Raw genomic sequence first — 26526 nt, forward strand, 5'->3', positions numbered from 1 at the left:
TGAGGAGGGAAAGCATTCAGGCATGGAGGAGAGCCAGTGCAAAGGGACACCAGAAGTTGGGGAAGTCATAAAGTTCTGTTGTTTCAAGGTGCTACTTGAGCCAAGCCTTGAAAGGAAGGATTCTAGGAGGTAGATGAGAAAAGAAAATGCTATAGATATCTGCAAAGGTACAGAGGTGGAAGATGGAATGTTACACAAAAGGAACAAGTAGTCCAATTTGGTGGAGTGTAGAGAATGGGAAGAGAAGGAATATACGATCAACTAGGAGAGATCTGCAACCAGATGACAAGTTGAGGAATTTCTATTTTAACCTAAACTCAGTGAGGAGCTACTGAAGTTTTCTGAGCAGAAGAGAAACACAATCATATACTTTAGTAATATTGGTTTGACAGTTTTGAAACTCATAGTAACTTTTTAAAGCACTGACCAGTCACTATTTAAGACGACTGGTGATAAAGCATTCTACCCATTGACTGACAGAGAGATGGTGAAGAATGAGTTATTCTTGAAGAAGACCATAATATCAAAATGAAGAATCAGACATACATTTTCAAACATGGCCAATTCTGGAATCTGTTTGGCTTGACTGTGCTTTTTACAAATAATTGTTTCTTTTTCAATGGAGATGAGGGGAAATGGGAGGGAAAGAAAAAAAAATCCTTGGGTTTTTTAAAAGTAATAACAAGTTGGCAGTTATATCAAGTATGGACTGGAGAAGAGATATCATTTAAAAGGCTGAGATGACTTAAAGGGTATATTTGGAGATAGAGGAAAATGAACTTATAATGGATGCCCCCAATTTTTTTCAGTCAAGTGTGAGGCAAGATGTTTTGCTGAGGGCCCTTCACAGTCTAGTGCCATGTTAACTCAATAGAATGTATACCACACATCTCTATATTCTTGATACTCCAAGCTAAATTGGACTACCTCCTGAACTTGTCTTTTGCTCATGTTAATCTCTATATCTAAAATGCCTACTTTTTTGCTTAAAGTTCTACTCATCTTTTAAAGACCAGTTGAAATAGTAGTACAGAAGATGAGAGAGTACAGGCAGCAATTCAGCTAAATTCTCCCAACATTCAGCTCTAAACAACTTTAAAACAACTCCTTAATTCAAAATTTGGAGCAGCAGAGGCAGCAAAAAGTCAGAGTAAGATGTTTTTCCAGCCTAAGACAAGTAGGAGGAACAGTACAAGAGGTGTGTGACAGCAGGGTGAATGTCAGTTCAGAACATAGTGAATACAGTGGCAACACCAGCAGCAGGCATTGAAGAAGGCCATAATGGTGGCAGCAGCTTCAGGAATTTTAACCCTAGAGAGGGTAAGGGTATTCCACAACTGGTCAGAAAGACAATAAAGAAGACACTTTCCTGGCACTGGGTATAGCTGGCATTGATTGACAACGTTACTGCCTATGTATTTTTCTGGATCTCAGTTCCAGGGCAGAGAGGAGCACTTCTGGTTGGTCATATAGGAGCAGGGGACCTGGTCACAGTCATGGGCAGAGACAAGCTCTAGTGCTTGTGGCTGTAAGAGAATGGGGCCTGTTCTAGAGTCAAGAAGAGTGCAAGCATTTTTTGGTTACAGGGAGGGGATCAGTGGATCTTTCTGGAAAAATACCAGAGCAGACCAAGAGAGCAGTGTCTACACCTCTACTCAGATCATACCACTTTGGAAACACCAAAAACTCATAGACCTCCCCCCCCAGAATTAGCTCTTAGAAAAGTTTAAAGCTTGAGGTAGTGTTTCCTCACCCCAAGGTGGACAGAGTCCAACTTTAATATGAAGTTCAAAGTAAAGAAAAAGAAGCAAAAAACAACAACAAAAAAAGAACTTGACATAAAAAGCTACTTGGAAGACAAAAACACAAACTCAGAAGAGGCAACTTACGAAAATAGCTACAAAGTCTCAAAAGAAAAATGCTAACTGGACTCAAACCCAACAAGAATTTCTGAGAGTTTAAAGAAAAGAAATAAGAGCGATAGATGGAAATTGGGAAAAGAAATAAGAATGATGCGAGAAAGTATAAAAAGAGAATTGACAGTTTTGATAAAAGAAGCACACACACAGGCTGAAGAAAATGACACTTCAAAAAATAGAACTGGACTAATGATAAAAGAAGAACAAAGGGGGCGGCTAGGTGGTGCAGTGGATAAAGCACCGGCCTTGGAGTCAGGAGTACTTGGGTTCAAATATGGCCTCAGACACTTAATAATTACCTAGCTGTGTGGCCTTGGGCAAGCCACTTAACCCCATTGCCTTGCAAAAAAAAAAAAAACCTAAAAAAAAGAACAAAAATTTACATTAGAAAAAAATTCTTTAAAAAGCATAATAACTCATGAAAAACAAAAAGTCAAAAGTTCAGTGAAGAAAATAATTTCTTAGAAATCAGAATTACACAAATGGAAACTAATGATTCCATGAGACATCAAGAAACAAAGTAAAAAAAGAAAAAGAAAATGCAAAATATCTCATTAGAAAAACAAATGACCTGGAAAATGAGGAGAAATAATTTAAGAATTATTGAACTATTGGAAAGATATGATTTTTAAAAATAGCCTACACATTATATTTCAAGAAATATCAAGAAACAATGACCAATATCTTAAACCCAAAGGATAAAATAGAAATTGAAAGAATGTACTGATCACCTCTTGAAAGAGATCTCAAAATGAAAAGTCCCAGGAATATTTTTGTCAAATTCCAGCACTCCCAAGTCAAGGGGAAAAAAATATTGCAAGCAATCAGAAAGAAACCATTCAAATATCATGGAGTCATAGTCAGGATCACATATGATTTAACAGTTTCCATGTTAAAGGAGTAGAGAGCTTAAAATATAATATTCCAGAAAGCAAAGGAGCTAGGATTATAATCAAGAATAACCTACCAAAACTGACTGTAATCCTTCAGGGGGGAAAAATGAACATCTGAGAACTTTTGCTGATGAAAAGATCAGCTGAATAGAAATTTTGATATTCAAACACAAGACTCAAGAGAAGAATAAAAAGATAAACATGAAATAGCAATTATAAGGCTCTCAATGGAGTTAAACTATTTAAATTCCTATATGAGAATTTAATTCCCAAGAATTTTATCATTATAAGCACAGTAAAAAGGAATCTACACAGATACGAGGCAAGAATGTAAGCTGATTATGTTGGAATGATTTAAAAAAATTAAGAGGTCTGGGGCAGCAGCTAGGTGGCATAGTGGATAAAGCATTGGCCCTAGAGTCAGGAGTACGTGGGTTCAAATCTGGTCTCAGACACTTAATAATTACCTAGCTGTGTGGCCTTGGGCAAGCCACTTAACCCCATTTACCTTGCAAAAACCTAAAAAAAAAGAAAAAAAATTAAGAGGTGAAAAAGAGGCATGTGCTGGGAGAAGGGGGGAAGTGAGAGGTTGAATGGGGGAAATGTTCTTATATAAAAGACAAGCACAGGGGCAGCCAGATGGTGCAGTGGATAGAGCATTGGCCCTGGAATCAGGAGTACTTGAGTTCAAATCCTGCCTCAGACACTTAATAAATGCCTAGCTGTGTGGCCTTGGGCAAGTCACTTAATCCCATTGCCTAAAATTAAAAAAAAGTAAGTAAATAAATAAATAAAAGACAAGCACAACTTTATAGTGAAATTCAGGGGACATATGAATGGAAGAGTGGTAGGTATTGCTTGAACCTCACTCATCATTGTTCAGAGAGAATTATATATAATGTATATATAATATTATATATGTATAATATGTATTGTATATGTATAATTTTCCAATGGGGAAATAGAAAAGAGGATAAGAAAAAGAGGGAGATGGGGGAAAAGTTACGTGGATTGAGGAGGTCAGTAATTAGAAGCAAAATAGGATAATAAGAGAATAAACAAACAAAAAAAGAAAAGAAGATGGAGGGAATTACAGTGTAAACAGAATTTCACTGAGCCAGTTTCTAACCTGGGTGGAACAGAGAAGGCAAGAGACAGAGTGCCAGTAAACAGCATTTAATTAATTACTTTCATTGAAAGGAACAGATTTACAAATCATGGAATCATTCCTTCCTTGGAGCTTCACCTTGTTGTAGTTCAGGCACAGAATATATACATGATCTCATAAAAGGGGAAAGGAAACGGGAAGGTGGCTCATAGAATAATCACTTTGGGGGCTTGCCCATCATGTAGGACAATAAAACAATTACATCAGCTCCCTCCATCCAAGCAGGACAAAACAGGTATCCTTGACTCCTGTGAGAATGGCTAAGTTGATTGGAAGTGCCCCATTATTCTTGGGTACAGTACAGTCTATGCCGATTCATTTCACTTAACACAGGCAAGCACAGTTCAGAGAAGAAAATGCAGGACCTGTCATGACTGACGGATGACTTCTGCTATTTTGTTTTCACCATTTTCCCACACCTAGAGCTTGCCTAGGAAAAGAATCTCTAGAAACTAAATTGCTATTAAAATCATTATACATATCATAATAATCAATATAAAATCATAATTTTCTTCACAACAGTTAGCATTCAAAACTATGAATGTGAATTGGATGAGCTAACTCATAAAACAAATAGCAGAATGATTAGAAGCAGAATCCAGCAATATTGTTGTGTACAAGAGCCATACTTGAAATTGAAATATATAACACAGAGTTAAATTAAAAGACAGGAGCATAATCTAATATGCTAAAATGCTTAAGCTGAAGTAAAAAAAAGATAGAGGTAGTAATCATGACAAAAACAGACCAAATCAAAAGAGATAATCAGAGAAACTACTTTATGTTAAAAGCTACCAGAGACAATGAAGTAGTATCAAAAATGTTTAACATGAAATTTCTCTGATAAAATTCTCATTCCTTAAATATAAACTGAGTATAGAACTAGGTCAAATTTATAAAAATAGGAGTGCCAACTGATAAATGGTCAAAGGTAAACATGTAGTTTTCAGAAGAAATCAAAGTTTTCTATAGTCATATGAAAAATACTCTAAATCACTACTGATTAGAGAAATGCAAATTAAAACAATTCTGAGGTACTACCTCAGGGCTGTTAGAAATGATAGGGGATGAGAGAAAGTAGGTACGCTAATAAACTGTTGCTATTGTAAACTGGTTCAACAATTCTGGAGAAAAATTTGGTACTATGCCCAAAGGACTATAAAACTGTGCATACACTTTCACTTAACAATACCACTATTATCTCTATATTACAAAAAAGATCAGAAGAAAAGGTAAAGGACTTAAAGGTATAGAAATATTTGCAGCAGCTCTTTTTGTAATGGCAAAAAATTAGAAACTGAAAGGGGAATGGCTGAACAAATTAAGCATATGGTTGTGATACAGTACTATTATGTTATAAAAAATGATTTAAGTATTTTCAGAAAAAAATATGGCAAGACATAGATGAACTCATGCAAAGTGAAGTGTTAAGAACCAGGATATTATGCACAGTAATAGCAATGTTGTAGTGATAACCAACTATGAAAGTCTTGGCTATTCTGATCCATACAAGACAATTCAAGACAATTTCAAAAAGACTCGTCACTTAAAAATACTATCCACCTTCAGAGTGAGAACTGATGAACTCTGAGTGCAAGTATAATTTTCTCACTTTATTTTTTAGCAATGTGGCTAAAATGGAAATGTTTTGCATAATTTTACATATATGATTGATATTATTTTGCTTGCTTTCTGAGTGGGAGAGGGAAAGGAGAGAATCTGGAACTCAAAACTTTAAGAGAATGCTAAAAATTAAAATTTTTTTTTAAAAATAAATTTTAAAGGAAGTGCATTTGGACACTTGAGAAGCTAGGGGAAAGTTACAATAAGTGAGGTCTGAGACAGGAAAAAGTAAAAAAATATTTTCAAAGGCCATCTAAGATGCCAAACCAGTCATGAAGTCTCTCCTGATCACCACTGTCAAAAATTTTATCTCTGAATCCCACAAGGTGCTTCACAAGTTTCTAAGGCACTTATCAAAAAATACCATACAATGTCTCATATTGCATTCTTCTCTTCTTTCAGACTGTAAACTCCATGGAATAAATTGTGGACTGAAACTGTATATATCTCCCAGGGATTAGCATGGAGGAGGTACTTAATGGTCTCTTCTTCCTTCACATAATAAATAACACTCATATTACAGGATTTTGCTTGATATGATTGTTTTATTTTATATGGTGATGTTATAAGATGCATGATTTGGTCTGTGGTCTCTCCAAGTAAAATAAATTCCCAGTTTGAACATTCATAGAAATTGGTCAAATGGATTAGTTTTCTAGATGCAGTCAATAATGTATAGTGAGAAATATATATTAATGAAGAAATTCTACTTCTGGTCTCTGCTTTTGAGAGAAAAATTTTAAGCCAAATAAGGAGAATAGGGGCATCTAGGTGGTACAGTGGATGGAGCACCAGCCCTGGAGTCAGGGGTATCTAAGTTCAAATCTGGCCTCAGACACTTAATAATTACCTAGCTGTGTGACCATGGGCAAACCACTTAACCCCATTGCCTTGCAAAAAAAAAAAAAACCCTAAAAAAAATGAGAATAAAATTATGATGATAAATCTGGAGATTGAATTTTTTTTTTGCAAGGCAAATGGGGTTAAGTGGCTTGCCCAAGGCCACACAACTAGGTAATGGAGATTGAATTTTGAAATGAGAAATTTGGGAATATTAAGGAAAAACTGAAGAACAATTATTCAGGTCCAGATTTTACTTCTGACTTTTGTGAGAAAAGTTTTCAGGAAATACAAGAGTTTAAGTTAAATAGGAAGAATAAATAAATCATAAAGATGATTTTTGAAGTCTAGATTTGTAAAGACCAAAGATTGAATTTGGGAAAAGAAAAATTTGGGAAAACTTGAACTGAAGTTGAATTTAAGGAAAAGAAAGAAAGGCTTGATCTAAGATAAGAAAATGATTAAGGAGTAAGTACCAGGACTTCTGGGGTGGAGCCAAGATGACAATGTGAAGTTAACATGCTCCGGGAGCTTTACCTGCCTAAGATAAATGAAGCCTCTATTCTGACATTCAACCTACAGATGCCACCAAGAAAAAAGAGGAGATCCAAAGAAGTTTTCAATAGTAGACATCATGGAGGATCTTCAGTAAAGGTCTGTCCCTTTGGGGGAAAGGGGAAGTAAAGCCATGTGAGTCTGGAGAGAGGGAAAGCCAGCAAGAGGCTCTAAGCCACAGTACAGTCCAAGTTCCAACAGCTTGACAACAGTATAGGTCCCAGCAGCTACATCACAAACCATCAGGGAGAGTCCCAACCCCAAACAAGTCTGAACCCAGTGAATACCAGAGCAAAAGACAAGACTGCATTAGGAACAAACCACCGCATAGGCAGAACTTGGACATAAAGGAGGAAATAAACCTCTGCAAAGGCAACGTCTTGGCCAACAACAAGTCAGGGATCAGACCCTAGTCCCAACATGGATCTATATTCCCTGTACCCTAGCAGCAGAGCTAAAACAACAAAGATGAGCAAAAAAAGTTAAAAGAGTGTTCACTATAGAAAACTACTTTGCAGATAAAGAGGATAACAATGCCATGTTGGAAAAAGAAATCAGTGAAAAATTACTCACAAGGGAAGTCTCAAATGGGTCTATGAATTGGACTCAAATCCAAAAACTCATAGAAAAGCTTAAAAAAGAATTTAAAAATCAAAGAGAAGAAGAAAAATGGAAAAAAATGAGTCATGTATGAAAATTATGAAAAACTGACCAAAGAAATCAACTCCATCAAAAGTAACAAACTGGAAAAGGAAACACAAAAGTCAATTGAAGAAAATAAAACCTTAAAAATTAGGATTGAACAAATAGAAACCAATGAATTCACGAGACTACAAGATTCCATCAAACAAAATAAAAAGGCTGAAACAACTGAAGAAAACATAAAGTACCTTTTATTTTCCTTTTTTTCTATATTTAATATTTATTTATTCTCATTTTTTACAAATAATTTTTTATACATTAATAAAATATTCTTGTTTAAGAGTAAATAAAATACCCCCCAAAAAATATAGACTCGCTTGAGCGATAAAGGGGAGAGAAAAAAATTAAAATTAAAAAGAAATAATAGTAATAATTGTAGGTATGGCCAGGTGGCGCAATGGACGGAGCACCACCAGCCCTGGAGCCACGAGCACCTGAGCCCACATCCAGCCCCGTACACCCAACTATCACCCAGCTGTGTGACATGCAAGCCACCCCAATCCCACTGCCCTGCAAAAACCAAAAAAAGAAAAAAAAAGACCCAAAATAAAATAAAATAGTAATAATAGTAGGGGTGGCTGGGTGGCAGACAGAGCATTGGCCCTTGAGCCAGGAGCACCTGGGTCCAAATCTAGCCTCAGACACCCAACGATCACCCTGCTATGATGCCCCAGGCAGGCCACCCAGCCCCATTTGCCCTGCACCCCCCCCAAATAATAATAATAAAAAATGTGCTTGAGTCTTTGTTCCAACACCAACAACTCTGTTGTGGGTAGATCACATTCTTTATGATAAGTCCATCGCAAAAGTTACTTCCATATTTTTCCACCATTGCCATTGCTACTTGCAACTCCCTCCTTTCGTATTTCTCCACTACCATGTACTATATTTTCCCTCTCTTTTCAATCTGACTCTGCTGTAGGGTTGCTGAGTGGCGCAGCAGACAGATCCCTGGTCCTGGGGCCAAGAAGCCCTGAGCCCCCATACCACCCCTTAGGCCCAGCATCCACCTGGCCCTATGGTCCCAGACAGGCCTTCTAATCCCAGCCCCTTGCAAGAAGTAAAAAAGAAAATTTGTTATATCTGACCACTCTCCCCCCATGGTCCATCCTCTCCTCCATCACTCACATCACCCCCCCCTTCCCCCTCTTCTTACTTCAGATGTCTATACCCCATTGAGTATATATGCTGTTTCCTCTCCTAGCCATCTCTGATGAGAGCGAAGATTCCCTCATTCCCCCTTGCCTTCCCCCCTTCCATATCATTGCAATAGCTCATTGTAATAAAGAAAAATTTTATTATATGAAATATCTTGGCCTATTCCCCCCTCTCCTTTTTCTTTTTCCCAGTACATTTCCCTTTTTTTCTCTTGACTCCATTTTTACACCATATTTTATCTTCAAATTCAACTTTCTCCTGTGCTTCAACTATAAAAGCTCCCTCTACCTGCTCTATTAACTGACAAGGTTCATATGAATATTATTAGTGTCATTTTTCTATGCAGGAATACATGCAGTTCATCTTCATTAAGTCCCTCATATTTTCCCCTTTTCCATTCTCTATGTTTCACCTGAATCCTGTATTTGAAGATCAAACCTTATGTTCAGCTCTGGCTATTCCATCAGGAACATTTGAAATTCCCCTGGTTCATTCAAAGTCCATCTTTTTCCCTGGAAGAGGACATTCAGTTGATTCTCAGTTGCATTCTAAGCTCTTTTGCCTTCCAGTATATTATATTCCAAGCCCTATGAGCTTCCAATGTAGTTGCTGCTAAGTCCTATGTGATCCTGACTGCAGCTCTACGATATTTGAATTGTGTCGTCCTGGCTGCTTGTAATATTTTCTCTTTGACTTGGGAGTTCTGGAACTTGGCTATAATATTCCTGGGGGTTGGTTTTTTGGGCTCTTTCTCAGGGGATCAGTGGATTCTCTCCATTTCTATTTTGCTCTCTGCTTCTAGAATATCAGGGCAATTTTCCTGTAGTAATTCTTTGAAAATGATGTCAAGGCTCTTTTTCCTGATCATGACTTTCAGGTATTCCAATAATTTTTAAATTATCTTTCCTAAATCTGTTTTCTATATCAGTTGTTTTTTCAATGAGATGTTTCACATTTTCTTCTAATTTTTCATTTTTTTGGTTTTGAAGTATTGAGTCCTGATTTCTCCTAAATTCATCAATCTCCCTGAGTTCTATTCTTTGTCTGAAGGATTTGTTTTCCTCAGAGAATTTTCTTATCTCTTTTTCCATATGGCCAATTTTGCTTTTTAAAGCATTCTTCTCCTCAATAACTTTTTGAACTGTTTTATCCATTTGACCTAAGCTGGGTTTTAGCATGCTATTTTCTTCAGCATTTTTTTGGATTTCCTTGACTAAGCTGCTGACTTCATTTTCATGTTTTTCCTGCATCTCTCTCCTTTCTTTTCCCAGTTTTTCTTCTAATTCCCTCATTTGATTTTCAAAGTCTTTTTTGATCTCTGTCATAGCCTGAGCCCAATTTCTGTTTTTCTTGGAGTCTTTAGATGCAGGAGCTTGTACTTCTTCATCTTCAGACTGAGTGTTTTCATTCTTCTTGGGCTCACATGCAAAATATTTCTCAATGGTGTTCCTCTTGTTTCTCTGCTTGCTCATTTTCCCAGCCTAAGGCTGTTTTTGGGGTGCTTCCTGAGCTTTTGGGACACTCCCACAAGGGTCTCGGTGTGTGTGAGGCTCTATCCTTCCTCCTGGTCTGTGAATGACCATATGCACCCCCCATCTGCCACAGGGCTGAGGTGGGGGGGGCCTGCTGTTCTATTGGGGGGGCCTAGACTGCGATCAGGATCTGAATGTGGTCAGAGCCCCAGAGTCCTGTTCCAGAGGTAGAGCTTTGCAGTCTCTCTTCACTCCCCTCCCTAGGTTCAATGGGCTCATGCCCTGGGGGCTCCTACTTACTGGCTCTGCCTGCTTCTATTTCCTGGATCTGGGCTGTGGTGGCCAAGCTGCTTGCTGTGTACCCTGAGGGCTGGGCTTCACATGCTCGCTCTGGCAGCGCTCCCCCACTGTTCACCCAATTTGTACCTGGTGCTCCCCGGGGCATAGGTCAGGAAACTCCCCCACTGCTGTGAGCCACAGCTCCCAGTACCTTGGGGCTGCCTCTGGGAAATTGAAATTCTTTCGCTTTGGCAGGGCCACCCCTTTGACTGGCCGCCCCTCCAACCCCAGGGAGCAGAGCCTTTCTGCTCTTTTCCAGGTTACCTTGAGTAGGAGAACTGCCTCACTGGGTCCCTCTCTGGGTTCTGTCTCTCGAAAATTTAGTTAGAGTCCTTAGTTTCGAAGATTTATGAGAGAGCACCTAAGACACTATCCATTCTTGTCACTATCTTGGCTTGGTCCCCCCCCCCCCCCCACACACACACAAAGTACCTTTTAAGAATAACAACCTGGAAAACAGATCCAGGAGAAAAAATTTACAAATCATCAGACTACAGAAAGTCTAGATAAAAAAAAAAGAACCTAAAAATATCATGCAGAAAAAATTATGAGGGAAAATTGTATAAATCTGCTAGTACAAGAAGACAACATAGCCACTGAAAGAATAGATGGGTCCTCTCCAGAATAAAATTCCCAAGATAAAAACTCCAAAGGCTGTTATGGCCAAATTCCAGAACTCTCAAATAAAAGAGAAAATTCTGCAGTAGCAAAAAGGAAACAATTTAAATACAAAGGAAACACAATCATACGATGCCTATCAGTCTCAGCATTGAAGAAATGGAGAACCTGGAGGACCTGGAATACCATATATGGAAGACAAAGGACCTGGGATTACAACCAAGAATTTACTACCCTGCAAAGTTCAGCATATACTGTCAGGGGAAAAGATGGATGTTCAACAAAATAGAAGACTTTCAAAATTTCCTGACAAAAAGGCCAGAACTGAACAAAAAATTCAATTGCCAAATACATGACTCAAGAGATGCATAAAAAGGTAAATGAAAAGGGGAAGTACAAAACAAAACAAATGTTACTCAAGATTATCAAATTGTACACAAACCTAAAAGGGAAGCTATAACACTTATAACTCTTGAGAATTGTACTTCTCTTAGGATAATTAAAGAGTCATATTATATATATATATATATATATATATATATATATATATATATATATATATATGTATATATGTATGTATGTACTAGATGAGAAGCATCCAAAGTGGAGGAAAAAGAGAAGGCAATTATCAAGGCAAGGCAAATTGGTGAAGTGGTAGGTAAGCCAAATGGGTAAAACAAAAGATGAGTGAGAAGAGGGAAAGGAAATAAATTGTAACTAAAAGTTCTTGTTAAGAACAACAAAAGAAAGTTGGATACAGCTTTCAAGCTGTTGAGATGTGATAAAAGGTTTGAAAATTCTAAAGGAAGTATTTAGGGAATAAAGTGTAATCACCACAAGTAGTTCAAAAAAACAAGACTGAAAATCTCAATCAGTATCAGGAACAGTCAATTTTTCTAATAATTGCTTGAATATAAGAAGCTTTGTTATAGCCAAGCAAGGGAAGATTGGGCTCTCTTCAAGAAGAATAGAGGAAGGATTTGAATACATATATTCTCTTTGTAGTCTCTATATAACTTCACTATTCTAAGTTATCAGAAATGCCCCTAAAAAAACCTAAAGCAGAGTTTCAATGGGGGAGGATGGGTAAAGGCTCTTAATTGGAAAAAGGGCAATTATTTGTCAAAAGGGTAAAGAGTAGAAGAGGAGGAAGTGAAGGAAAAAGATAACTGTACACTTTGAGCTCAAAAAAAAATTTGAGAAACTTCCTGAAGAGGAGTGAGCTGTAATTTTTAAGGGAAAAGTCACCATCTGCCCCTCAAAGAATGACAAAAAGACAACCAGCAAAATAACAGGTGAGAAACTATCCAGTGAGGGCAAAAAGAAATGTAGTGATAATTAGCAACCCCTTTATCAGGCAGCTATTTGTCAACCTGATTAACAACAACAGAGGCACATATCCAGGACATAACAAGAATCTCCAAAGTCCTGTCAAAATAAGTGACTCTGCTGTACTTATGGTGATTCATGTGGGCACAGATGATATTGCCATAAGGAATTAAGAAAGTATTACCAAAAATTACGAAGTCTTGGGGAGCAGGTTGTGTTTTGCTCTTTGTTGTCCACTGAAAATAAGTTAAATAGAAGAGAAAACTAAATGTGGAAAGTGAACAATTAACCAAGATGAAAGTGTCTGAGAAGAGAATTAAGATTTCTGGATCATGGCTTTAAACCATAGGAGTGACAGACTCCTGGTCAAGACTGGAGTGCAAATTACAAGAGCTAGTAGGGATATAGTTGTCTATATTTTTATAAATCTAATGACAAGAGTTTTAAAATAAAAGGGATAAGTGAAGAAGATTACTCCAGAACACCATAGATTACTCCAGAACACAAAAGATGAAGAATAGAAATGAGACAACCAGGAGTTCACAGGAAACAAAACAAGAAAGTAGTTAAATGCTATGGTCTCAAAAATTTACACACACAATCTCAAAGGTTAAGCAACAAGCAAGAGGAAATGAAATCAAATGCAAGGAAACAAATTTTATTTCATAGGAATTACTGAAAAGTAAAACACATGACTGGAATGTGACTGTATCCTGTATTCCTTATGAAGGGGTGGCTAGGTGGTGCAGTGGATAAAGCACCAGCCCTGGAGTCAGGAGTACCTGAGTTCAAATCTGGCCTCAGACACTTAATCCTAAGGACTTATTCATTCAAAAGAAATGGATGAAATTAAAGGAGCAAGAGGTGAGAAGACAGCACTGTATGTGAAGAGTTAAGCTTATTAATATACAGTGAGCAAATCTAGGAACCAGAGGCATATGAGTGAAGAAATAACAACAAAAACAGAAGTGATTTTGTTCTTGCCATATATCACAGAACACCTAGACAGAGTGGATAGAACAAAGGAATGGACAAAGAGCTTAAGAAATGGATCATAAGCCTGAAACAGATATAATAGTAGTGATAGTTCAATTATCTTGACACCTGAACCTTATGTTAACTAATGGTGAAGAAATAAATGCTGAGGTGAAAATGATAAGACATATGAGGGGAAAAAAGAATAGAGTGACCACTCTCGCCTACAGTTCGTATTACGGAAGAAAAAGTTGGATACACTCTGAAATGTACTTTAGATTAATAACAAAGACAGAAGAAAGAGTATATAACAAAAGTTGAATATAAAAGTGTGACACAGTCCTGTAAAAAGTATTGGAAATGCTAAAGCTCAGAATAAACCAAGGTTTGTGTTTCAGCTAAAATAATCAATTAATAAATGAAGAAACATTTATGAAGTGCCCACTATGTGCCAGACATTGTACTAAGCACTGGAAAAAAAAAAAGTCTGCCATCAATGAGTTCAGAATTAAATGGATTATTTAATTTAGTCAATCTAATGGATCAACAGATTACATCTATATTTGGAAAAAGAGGAGGATTAAGAAAGGTAAAGTACTCCTGTTTGAGATAGTTGGGACAAAAATACTTGACAAGAGAGAGAAGGAAAAACTGCAATATTGTTTTGCTTCTAGTTGGTTTTTTTTTTCCCTATCAAGGAAAATGAACTTTAAATTGGAAATGAAAAAATAAAAATGAGAACTGAAACTGAAGATAATAAAGAGACAATAAGAAAGACCTAAAATCAAATACAGTTGCCTTTGATTCAAGTCATTTGATCTAAATGGACCTGGGAATTGTAAGTGCAGGTGGATGTAACTGCTGAGACACTGTCAATAAAATTTTTAAAGAGTATAAGAAGTACAAGACTGGAAAATATTATCTCAATTTCTCAAAAAAAGAAGAAAAGAATATGAAACTCACACTCTAGAAGCTATTTGATTCCTAAGAAAATTCTAGAATTCTAAAAGAGATTACTGAAATAATTGGAATGATTCTGTGTATTTTTCATTGATCCTATTTACAATTAATTGATTTTATCCTATAACAGTCTAATTCATGATTCTTTGTCTCTGAACTTTACTTCAGGTTATCCTGAAATGAGTAATGTTTAGGAATCAATGTTTCTTCTTCTTTTTTTTCATTTCTTTTTAGGTTTTTGCAAGGCAAATGGGGTTAAGTGGTTTGCCCAAGGCCACACAGCTAGATAATTATTAAGTGTCTGAGGCCGGATTTGAACTCAGGTACTCCTGACTCCAGGGCCGGTGCTCTATCCACTGTGCAACCTAGCCACCCCCTCGATGTTTCTTCTTAATCATTGTTCTATACTTGTGTCAAGAAAATCTGTCATTCTTGAAGGATGTCTGCTTTGTTAATCCAAAGAAGTCTACTATCTCTAAACCCTGCAGGTGGTCACAAACATTGAACATTTCTTAGAGAACAGGAGGAAAAGAGGTTTGTTGATAGCTCCTCATTTCCCATTTCTGAAAAGCTAGAACTTTTTCCCCAGCTTCAAAGTCCTGTTCTTTGCTCTGCACTTCCCTAAAAACATTAAAAATGGTAGTCATTCCCTACACCTCAGGAATTTAACTTTGCTAAGAAAGCTAAGATCATATTTATTAATAAATTTGTATTGATAAATGTATTATATGTTTGGAATTTTTGAGCCTCAATCTCCCTTAATTTTAACTTGCATTATTAAGGAAATTTTTTGGTATATAGAAAAGGATTAGAGTTCTTGGTTTTACAGTAAACAGATCAAGCCAGATTAATTTTGTTTCTTTTTTTTTTTTACTTTTTGCAAGGCAATGGGGTTAAGTGGCTTGCCCAAGGCCACATGGCTAGGTAATTATTAAGTGTCTGAGGCCCCATTTGAACTCAGGTACTCCTGACTCCAGGGCTAGTGCTCTACCCATTGAGCCACCTAGCTGTCCCTTCATTTTTTTGATAAGGTAGTTACTACATTGGTAGATTAAGGAAGTTCTCTGAATATAGTTAAGCTTAAATTTTAGCAAAACATTTTAAAAAATATTTCACCCTGCTCTTGTGCAAAAGATGGAATGAAATACAAAAAGGAATATTTGTTTCCTATTTCCATTTCCAGAAGCTCTCTCTACCACTATGCAACTAACTCCTCCTTTGGAGAGATCCAAATTTTTATCAGCCAATCCAGAGGATCCTGGAGGTCATCACTCCTAAATCCCCAGGACATTCTCTTCCCTTACTCTATAAATTCACTTCATGGCTCAGGATACAAAGGCTATTTAGGGGATGTCTTTTATCATTCTATCTTTGCTGGCGCCTTACAACCTCTGACCCAGCTCTTCATCCTCACTGTGACCTCTATTTCTTCTACTCCTCTGTTCTTTCCCAGATCTTCACTCCTACACTTGCTACACTTCTCCCTTCTCTATCTTGACCCCTTTAGTGGACCCAGTTCAATTCCACACTGTTCTCCACTCCAATTCTTATCCTCTTGTCCTATTCACCACAGGCCATAGCTTGCCAAACTCCATCTCTGGATCATTACCCACACTTGCCTCCTTCACTGCCTATGGCATGCTGCTAAATAGAAAATCATGAAACTATGATGACTGGGGCCATTACAAATTTATAACTAATTTCTACTGGGTCTTCCATGAAGCAAAACATTCTACTTCTTTCTAATAGGTCTCATGTCTCACTCATCATAGTAGCTATTCTACACTTTTCTCATACCCTTCTTTGAGCTTCCCACACAACATTCCCTCTCCCCATCTTCACTGATAAGACCTTCAACACAAATCTCATTTACAAAATTAAGGACATTTACTGTGAGCAACTACTTCTCCCTTCATCATCTTTCTCCTCAATATCCTCCTTCACATCTATATGAATGAAGAGATAGCACTTCTCCTTGCCAAGGCAAAACCCTTCCATATGCATACTTGATCCCATCAACTCATGTCTTCTCCAGCCCCCACTGAATTATACGCTCTCATCTTCAATCTCTTCTTATCTACTGGTTTATTCTCTGCTGCCCATAGATATGCTCCTATTAATTCCATCCTCAAAACTGATTCCACCATCCCCCTGTATCTTGTGTTCCATTCTCAGCTAAACTCCTTGAGAAAGTCATCTACACTAAGTTCTTCTTTCCTTATCTTTTTTCTCACTTGGTGATCTCATAGCTTTAAATTATTATTTCTATGAGAATAATCCCAGATATACTCAAATCTTCCCAGTCTTCATCCTCAATTATTCACTCTTACTCACCTCATATATACCCTCTCTTACCAAAGCTTATTGTTTCTACCTATATAATATCTCTTGTACATGTTCTTTTCTCTCAACTCACACAGCTGAGAGAACACAGAAAAAACCAATTTCAGGCTTTTATGATCTCTCACCTGGCCTATTTCAATTCTAATTGGTTTTTTTGCATTATTTCTCTTATCAAGTCACCCCCACATATAAATTCAATAAATCCAGGGTCTATTATCTATCACATCAACTCCAGTCTCCTGGTATTTAAAAACTCTTCACAATGTGGTCTGCTCCTGGGTTTCCTGTAATACTTTCCACATACTCTAAGATCCAAACACACTGTTCTATTTGCTGATATGTGACTCTTCATCTCCTGTCTCCTTGCTGCTGTATTGATTATCCCCATCCCTGGAATTTTCTCCTGCCTCCAGACTTAGTTTTCTCTGGTTTTCTTCAAGACTCATCTCAAATCTAACCTTCTGCTCTCCCTAAGAATGTCTCTCTCTCTAACATGACCTTCAAACTACTCTGTATATGTCCTGTATGTATCTACTTATGTTCATGTTGGTTGCCCCAATTAGAATGTAAGCACCATAAGGCCAACAGTTGTTTCTTTCCTTTTTTTTTACATACCTAGTGTTTAGTACTATGGTTGTTACAATCAAGCCGACAACCTTAACTGAGCCCTCTTTGTAACAAAATAGTCTTTTTATTCCTCTCTAATTTATTCCTTACTCACTCCTCATAGATGTTTTTAAACCTCTATTCCTTCTTCAGGTTCCCTCCTAACCCTCCATCTCCTCCCTGGCACCTGAAAACATTGCCTTTTCCTTACTGAACAAATTGAGGTCATTTGATATGAGCTCTCTTCTTCAATCTCAAAACTCTTTTCTCAGTCACAAAATATTTTGACATCATCTCCTATTTTATCTTCCTTTCCTCTAGACTCTGACAAAGCCACTCCCCTTTTTCTATAAGTTTATTTGGTTCATCCTCTCTCATCTTCTCCAGCATATTGCAATCTCATTCATCTCCCCACCTCAAATCTCTCTTTTTTTTTATTTTTTGCAAGGTCACACAGCTAGATAATTATTAAATGTCTGAGACTGGATTTGAACTCAGGTCCTCCTGACTCTAGGTTCATTGCTCTGTCCACTATACCACCTAGCTGCCCCTCCCACCTCAAATCTTCAATTTCTTCCTAACAAGAGACTCTTTCCCTTCTATATATAAACATACCCAAATCTCTCCTAGCTTTTTAAAAAAACCTCATCATTCACATCATACCCTTTTAGCAGTGAGTATTCTTCAAGTTTCTGTCCTGGGTCCTTTTTTCTATCTCTCTCTCTCTCTCTCTCTCTCTTTAGCACATTTCCAGAAGACTCTTATATATTTATATATATACATATACATATACATATATATATATATATATATATATATATATATATATATGTATATATATCCAACCCCAACACAAGTCAAGTTATCAATCACCCTGGATGAACACAACAATCCAGCCCCAGTTTCTCCACCAATCTTTGATAACAGATCACCAATTATTAGACATTTCAAAATAGATGTCCCAAAACATCTCGAATTCAACAAGTTTAAAGGTGAACTCTTTCCCTCTAGAAAATTTTCCTATTTCTCTATCAATCAGTCAGTCAACAAACATTTATTAAGTATCTCTTTGTATAAGACATTATGCTATAAGTGCTAGGCATACAAAGAAAAAAACCAAAAAAGACCCAGCTCTCAGAGGAATTCACAATCTAATGGGGGGAAAGACAACATACAAACAATTATGTCCAAAATATATACAGAATAAATAGAAAAGAACCAAGAAGCACCACCATCCTTCAACACCTCAGGTTTGTCTAAGCATCATCTTATGCTCTTCATTTTCCATTACACCCTTTATATCCAACCAGGAGCCCAAGTGTCTAAATGTCATTCATTCCTTCGCAAGCTATCTCATACTTGACTCACTCAGCCACCATCATCACCTCTCCTGATCTCCTCAGGCCCTTATCACTTCTCATTGAGTTTACTGCAACAGCTTCCTATCAAGTTTCCTTCTCAAGTTTTTCCCAACTCTCATCTATCCAACACACTGCTTCCAACAGACTTTTCCTTAAGTATACATCTAAACATGTGACTCTCTTACTCAACCAATTCCAATGGCCTCCTTATGCCTCTTTAATAAAAATATAAAGTCTTCAGTTTGCTTTTAGAATCTTACACTACCTGGCCCTAACCTGTCTTTCCAGCCTCACTGACTCTCCATCATTCTCCAGGCCAGTCAATCCTTATTTCCTATTAATGATTTTTTCTCTTCCTTTAAGATACAGTACCATCAGGCACCATTCTGTGCAAGAAGTCTATCCTGATCTCTCAACTGCTTAGACCTTCCCTCCTTAACTACCTTTTATTTAACTAATATACATATATTTGTATTTACTCACTTGACATTTATGATGTGTTAATTATGTGAATATATGTATGAGTATGCATATTTATATTTGTCTTTCCTAATTAGAATGTAAAATCATTGCAAGAAGTGAGTGCTTTATTCTTTGTACTTGAATGCCCAGTACCTAATAAATACTTGTTGATTGGTTGATAGTAAACAATAAATGTTGACTTCCTAACAACATGATAATACAATTACATGGATTTGGAAGTAGTTGAATGGCTGGACTTTGATGTTCCACATCAATTTGGCAGGTCTCCAATAGAATGAACCAGAGATGCTTGCTTGGTTCTTGCTATTTAACATTTCTAATAATTTGGATAAATCTTTAAATGTGCAGATGTTGCAAAGTGGAACTGAACATCAGAATCTGAATCCAAAAGATCTTGACAGCTAGAACACTGGGCTGAATCTAATAATCTGAAATCCAATACAAGTAAATGTCTTACATTTTGGTTCAACAAATTAAATTCACAAATATCTGATGGGGAACGCATGGTTAGATAGCAGTTTATCTAAAAAAGTTATGGAATTTTTGGTGGATGGCAAACTCAACATTGTAGTGATGTGGTAGCCAAAAAAGCTAACATTATGTTTCACTTCATTAATATAGGTACAGTTAGGGGTGGCTAGGTGGCAAAGTGGATAAAGCACCAGCCTTGGAGTCAGGAGTACCTGGGTTCAAATCTAGTCTCAGACACTTAATTACCTAGCTGTGTGGCCTTGGGCAAGCCACTTAACCCCGTTTGCCTTGCAAAAACCCAAAAAAACAATAGGTACCGTTTTCAGGAAGAGGATGATAGTTTCTCAATACTCTGCCTTCAGTAGAATGTATTTGAAATACTGTGTTTATTCTTAGTGACACAGTTTAAGATACACAATGATAAAAGAGTGCACTGAGGCAGACAAGGATGGTAAAGGGTCTTGTGTTCATGTCACTTAAGGATCAGTGGAAGGAATTGTACATATTTAGGTTGGAAAAGATGATTATATGATATGATATCTGTAGGTAAATATTATTAAGGTTGCATGTGAGAAATTAGACTTGTCATATTAAATTTGTGGTAAAATAAGGTGGGAGCTACAAAGAGGCAAATTCAGATATGATATCAAGAAAAAATGTCCTAGCAATTAGGATTCTCTAAAAATGGAATGGGTGGTGGGGTCACTCACTGGAAATCTTCATTCAGAGACTTTAAGTATCACATGGACTAGATGGTCACCAAAATCCCTTCTAACTCTAAAATTCTACAGTTCTGTGAAATACAAAAATAAAAATCTTCCCTTCCAAGAAGTTTTGTATTTTTATTTATTTTAAATTAGCTGAAATAACCTGAGAATGTTAGCATTTGAAGACCCTTATAGATCATCTAGTTCAAACTCATTTTATAGATAAGAATTCCTAGAATTCAAGAGGTCAAAGGACTTGTCCAAGATTATATAGCTAGTCGTTAAAAGAGCTAGGATTTAGTCCCAGTTCTCCTAACTCCACATATAGCAACTTCTTGGGTAGTAATACACACTCTAATATAACTATCTGATTAGTTTTAAAGCTGTCCTGAGCATAAATGAATGAGGTTCCAGTATATTGTCATAGGTGGTATTGGGAAGCCTGCTTCTACTCATGGTGACTGTCTCTCTACTATTGCTTTATGGTCTTCCTTTGGCTAGGATCTTCAGACACTCAGCTCTAGGACTCCATATCTATGAAGTCAAGAGTCTGACCCTTGTAATAGGCCACTGACTCTGTTCTCAGCTGATGCCACGTTTCAATTGATCCAACACAAAAATTCTTAGGTATGGTTCTGGATAGCCTCCCTAAAAAGGTATTACATTAGTCCAGAGTCACTGGGGTAAGACAAAACTGGTTCTAAATCATTCTGCATCAGATATGGAGAACCCTTGGTGAGAGTTGGGGTAAGGACAGTTCTAATCTGGGACTAAAGGGTTTAGGCCACCTCTTTAAAAATATGCGCTTTCTTCTCTTCCCAGTTGCCTAGTCATGGCTCCAAAGACACTATTAAATAAGTCTATCAGATTCTAAGCTTAGATAGTGCTTAGAACAATTTAGGAACTGAATGACTAACTGGCTAACGGAAGTGTGGTAAATTCCCTAAGACAAGTTCTATTTTCAGAGGGTGAGATGGGGAAAAAATGGAGATGAGAAGAGACAGATATGGAAGGAAGAAATGTAAGACTGGATCTTTTTCAGACTTTTTTTTCAAATGGTAAGGGAAAGGGGGCAGATAGGTATCTTTGCAAGATTCAAGTCATTATATTATAGGAACAGGCATTTTTCAATCATACCTTTCTCTTTTTATGAATCAAAGTCAATTAATTAGGGCAAAGACTGATATAGTCTTCATTTCTTTTCCCTTCTGAGAATGCAGATAATGAGGGGCTAATAAGAAAGGAGAGGTTCAGATTTTGATTTGAAACTTGATGGAGACAGTTAAAAAGTGGGGCAATGGAAAATTGGAGGGAAAATTAAAGTTCCTCACTTCTTTCCTTCCTACTCTACTTAACAAAAATAAAATATTACAAAACAAAACCCAAAAACCTCTAAGCTTTCATCACTTTGGAACTGGCTTGTTAAAGAGTGAAGGGAAGAAAAATACAAAATACAGTCCATTTTGGTCTTTTGTAGTTAACAGAGAGATATCTTCTTTTGTTAAAATTTTTTATGGATTGGAATGTATTTGACAGCAAAAAGGGGTTAAAAGTCGGAAACTAAGTATTAATTTGTCATTACACTCTAATCTTGCAAATAGATGTAGTCTCCCAAGGGAAGGACTCTGTATCCTATATGTTTTACCTCCTACTCTAATGTTCCTAGTATAGAACAGAAATCATATGGACTCATACTTAATAAGTAATTGAGTTTCCCTTTTGCTTTAAAACATTTTACAGAATCTCAATCTACCTCCAAGGAAGCAGAAATCATGCTTTCAAAGAATAAGTAATCTGAGCCTCAGAAAGAAGAGTCTTATTCAGTTGCATACAGCAAATCATTGGCAAAAGAAAAACAAAAATTCTTGAATCCAAACTTTAGACCATACTAGGTCCCTTGAGAAGTTAGGTATAACTAACTTAAGGCAGTAGCAAAAATTTAGGCAACAAAGACCCCTGAAAGCAATGGTAGAATGAAAAAAAGTACTTAGTTACTGGGCACAAAATGGGTGTGAGGGAATAGGGCAGAAAATAGATGGAGAGAAATGGGAGAATGATAAATTTGTAGATAAAAAGGATAATAAAGAAAAGCAGGAGGAAAAAAGGTGTGAATGGAGATGAGGGTGGATATAGGTAGAAAGATGTCGACAGCGCAGACTTTGTGAGATGTTTATATACCTGGAACTCTGAACCCTAAATTTCTCCACTTTGGCTGAGATACCTCACAGACAGGAGGCAGCCTGAACTGCCTACAAGAGCACAGAACTGGACTTAATCTGCTGGCTGACCCAGAATTCCTCATACTATCTCGGGCTCCCCAGATGCCCACAGAAGCTCTGGTACTGAAGATCCTGACAGTGAGCTGGTACTGCCACCTGGAGGATGCTTCTCACAGTAGTAGCCTGCAGGAAGGAAAAGCCCACAAGTTGAATAGAGCCCCCAGGTATGGGGGAGGGGGGGAGGAATCATTATAGCCTTGTGCTATAACTTAGACTGATAACATCTAGGCAGAATTCAACCAACAGATTTTTCCAGGCACAGGGTTTTTGTACACATTACTTAGAAATTAGGAAGAATAAGAAAGGGAAAAGAACAAAGATTAAAGGATTTCTGTGCATTTTGCTTTTAAATGAACAACACATAAATCATATGAAAATCATTATATAAACAAATAAACACTAATCCAAGGGCTCAGTCTCTAAGCAGTAGAAAACTGAGAAAAAAATCATGGTCTGTGGAGGATAGTGAAATTATTAAGAAATTCTGTACCCCTGGAAACAAGATGATATGTGCCTAGACATGTATACATAAAAAGGTCAAACAATGAGGCATAAAGCCACAGTTAGGAATGGGCTATAGATGATTTTGTGGAAGTCAAATTGCAAAGGATTAAAGAAAGAGTAGAGAAAAAAATGAAGGCAAAATTTGTAGGCAGCCTTTTCTAGGAATATGTCTAAGAAAGGGAAAAGAAATACAGGATGATAACTTGAAGGCATGGAAAGGTCAAGAGAATTTTTTTTTAAAGTTCTTGAGCATGCTTTGTAGGCAACAAGGACCAAATCAGTAAACAGGGAGAAAGTAAATATTACCAAGAGAGGAGAGATGATATTCTGTTGGAGAAGGAAACAGGGATCTACAGTTAACATGGAGTTGTAGGTCATAGAGAAGTTATCTTTTCATCGGAGACTGAAAACAAAAGAGTGAGGGATGGTATCAGATGATTGTGGAATGCAGAGAAAGGGTCAGGAGGGATAGCAAGTTGAATGGTCTCACTTTTCTCTTTTCTTGGTTAAGTAAAAGGGAAGGCACTCAACTGAAAGGGCAAGAGAGAGTTGTGGGAGGCTTAGGGAAAGAAGAGAAGTTTTGGAACAGCCTCTTCAGGGAATTCAACAGACAATCAAATAAGGCTTAATAAAAGTATTGCTGTGTTTCACTGTAGGTCCAGTTGAGATAAGAAACATAAATTTATAGTAGATGCAGTTGGTATGGCTCCTTTAGCTTTCCTGAATAGTATTTGAATAGGAGAGTAGGGAAATGAGGTTTGGCAAGGCATGAGCAGCCACAGAACAAAGTAACAAGGGATTAAGAGTAGAGAATACTGAAAAGTTGAATTAGTTAACTAAAGGGTTAAAGAGGAACTGGAAATCATGGTGGAGACAAAAAATTGGTTTAACAGGAGAAAGGCACAGAAAGGATGGAATGATAGGAAGCTATAATAGGGATTTCATTGTTCATGATTATGGAATACTCTGAGTGATGGCAAAATCAAGAGTAACTGTCCTTGGATTGTTGAGATTGCTGAGTGGAACAAAAAATTGAGAAACTTGAGAATGGAGAAGGCTTAGAGCATACTGAATTGCCCTCATATAAGTACAGAAGTTGGGGTATCCTAAGCTCCCTGGGAAAGGAGAAGTATGACGACATTGGAACACTGGGCAAGAATAGAATGGATAAGAAGTCACCTTACTACCTCTCACTATTTCAAGCAAGACTCAGTTATGCTTCATCTTATTCCCTATCCCTTAACTACTGTCACACCATCCTCACTTGCTGCTCTGACCTTCCCATGCAATAATCTGGCTCCCCTTACATTACCTTTCCTCTGTCTCTCCAGTTCTGGAACTATGACAATTCTTAGATTCATTTGTCCAGTCCTAACTTTTCTCCTGACCTCTGGTTTCAAATCTCTGTACACTGGACATAAACTGAATGTCTTCTAGATATCTTAAACTCAACAAATCTAAAAAATTAAACTCATCTTTCCCCTTCCCCCAACCTTCCCCCTCTTCAAAACTATGCACCATCCTGCCAAAATAACCTGTGTCAACCTCTATTCTCCACTCTCTTCCCCCATACTCATCTGCTAAGTTCTCTTGCTTCCACCTTCTCAATATCTCTCATAAAGCCCCCCTTTCCCCACTCTGACATCATCCCCACCACTTGTTACCACAAAGCTGTACTATTACAAAAGACTGCTGGTTGGTCTCCCTGACTCAAATCTTTTCCCATTCCAGCTCATTTTTCACTAAACCATCAAACTGGTCTTCCTAAAGTTCAGGCCTAACCATATCACCTCCTTATTTAATAAAATCCAGTGACTTTCTATTACCCCCAAGAAAAAAATGTAAATTGTTAGGCTTTTAAAGCCCTTCCTAACTTGGCCTCTTTCAACTTGCCTCTCAGGCCATCAACAGTCACCCTGACTTTTGACTTGCCACTGGATTTCAATGACACTGGATGAGAGAGAAGCTGATGACTTTGTGCAATTCTGCCTCACTTAAATTCAATTTATGAATAAGTCATCATCCCAAGATGATATTGGTTCTTTTCCTAAGGAACAGGACTAACAAGAGCAACATCTGACCCCTCCCCCCACGTATTCTGATCCAAGACACTGGCCTCCTTTTTATTAATCAAACTCTCCAGCTCTGAACTCTATACCTTTTCTTCTTTTTCTTTTTTTCTTAAAGATTTTATTTATTTTGAGTTTTACAATTTTCCCCTGTTTTTGCTTCCCCCCCCACCCCCCACAGAAGGCAGTCTATTAGTCTTTACCTTGCTTCCATCCATATCTTTTCAATGGCTGGCCCCATGCCTGGAACTGTTCCCTTCCTCAACTTTGCCTGCTGGTTTCCTGCCAAGTCTCTTCTAAAGTCCTGCCCTCTTCAAGAATCCTTTCCAGATCCCCCTTAGAGCTATGCCTTCCCTAGTATAGTGGAGATTATCACTAATTTATTTGATACATACTGGGTTTATACATAATTGTTAGTTTTTCTTTGTATCCCCAGGGTTTAGCATACTATCTGGTACATTTTGTTGTTCTGTCATTTCAGGGGTGTCTGACTCTTCTTGACCCCATTTGCAGTTTTCTTGTCAGAGATACGGAAGTAGTTTGCCATTTCCTTCTCCAGTTCATTTTGCAAGGAAGAAACTAAGGCAAACAGGGTTAAGGGACTTGTCTAGGGTCACACAGTAAGTCTCTGAGGCTGGAGCCAGAAAGATGAGTCTTCCTGACTTCAGGCCTGGCACTCTAAGCACTCTGCCATTTAGTAGCCTAGATTTGGCACCTAGGAAGGACTTATTAAATACTTCTCACTACCTTGCTAACTTTCGGGGTGTCCCTCCCTAGCGACTTCTCCCTTCCATAGCCCTCCATTATAACAGACCTCCTTAAAGACATGATAGCCTCTGCTTTTGTATTTTTATTCTTAACAGACTTAGCAAAGTGCAAATGCTTAACAAATGTTTTTTTTTCATTCATTCACTCATTCCTTCATTCATGTATGCAGGGTGTAAAGGCACAAATAGGGCCTGGAACTTCCCTCTCTACATCTTGAAATCATAGGTCAGACTTAAAGACATATTACTTGTCTCAGTCCTACTACTAGTTTTCCAGGAAGTTTAGAAACTGTAGTTTTTTTATTGTAAATTAACTGTAATTTTTCCTTGGCACACATATCCTCATCCTAAGAACTCAGTTTCTAGTCTTGTTCTGTGATCTCAA

General features: G+C 37.4%; 1 protein-coding gene across 2 annotated transcripts in view; it reads right to left on the bottom strand.

The window, feature by feature from the left end:
- The window catches only part of ENDOV (endonuclease V), a 78291-nt gene that overhangs the window by 14016 nt on the left and 37749 nt on the right, over positions 1 to 26526 (bottom strand). The window lies entirely within an intron of this gene.

This window comes from Macrotis lagotis, chromosome 2 (assembly GCF_037893015.1).
Source record: "Macrotis lagotis isolate mMagLag1 chromosome 2, bilby.v1.9.chrom.fasta, whole genome shotgun sequence".
Lineage (NCBI taxonomy): Eukaryota > Metazoa > Chordata > Mammalia > Peramelemorphia > Peramelidae > Macrotis > Macrotis lagotis.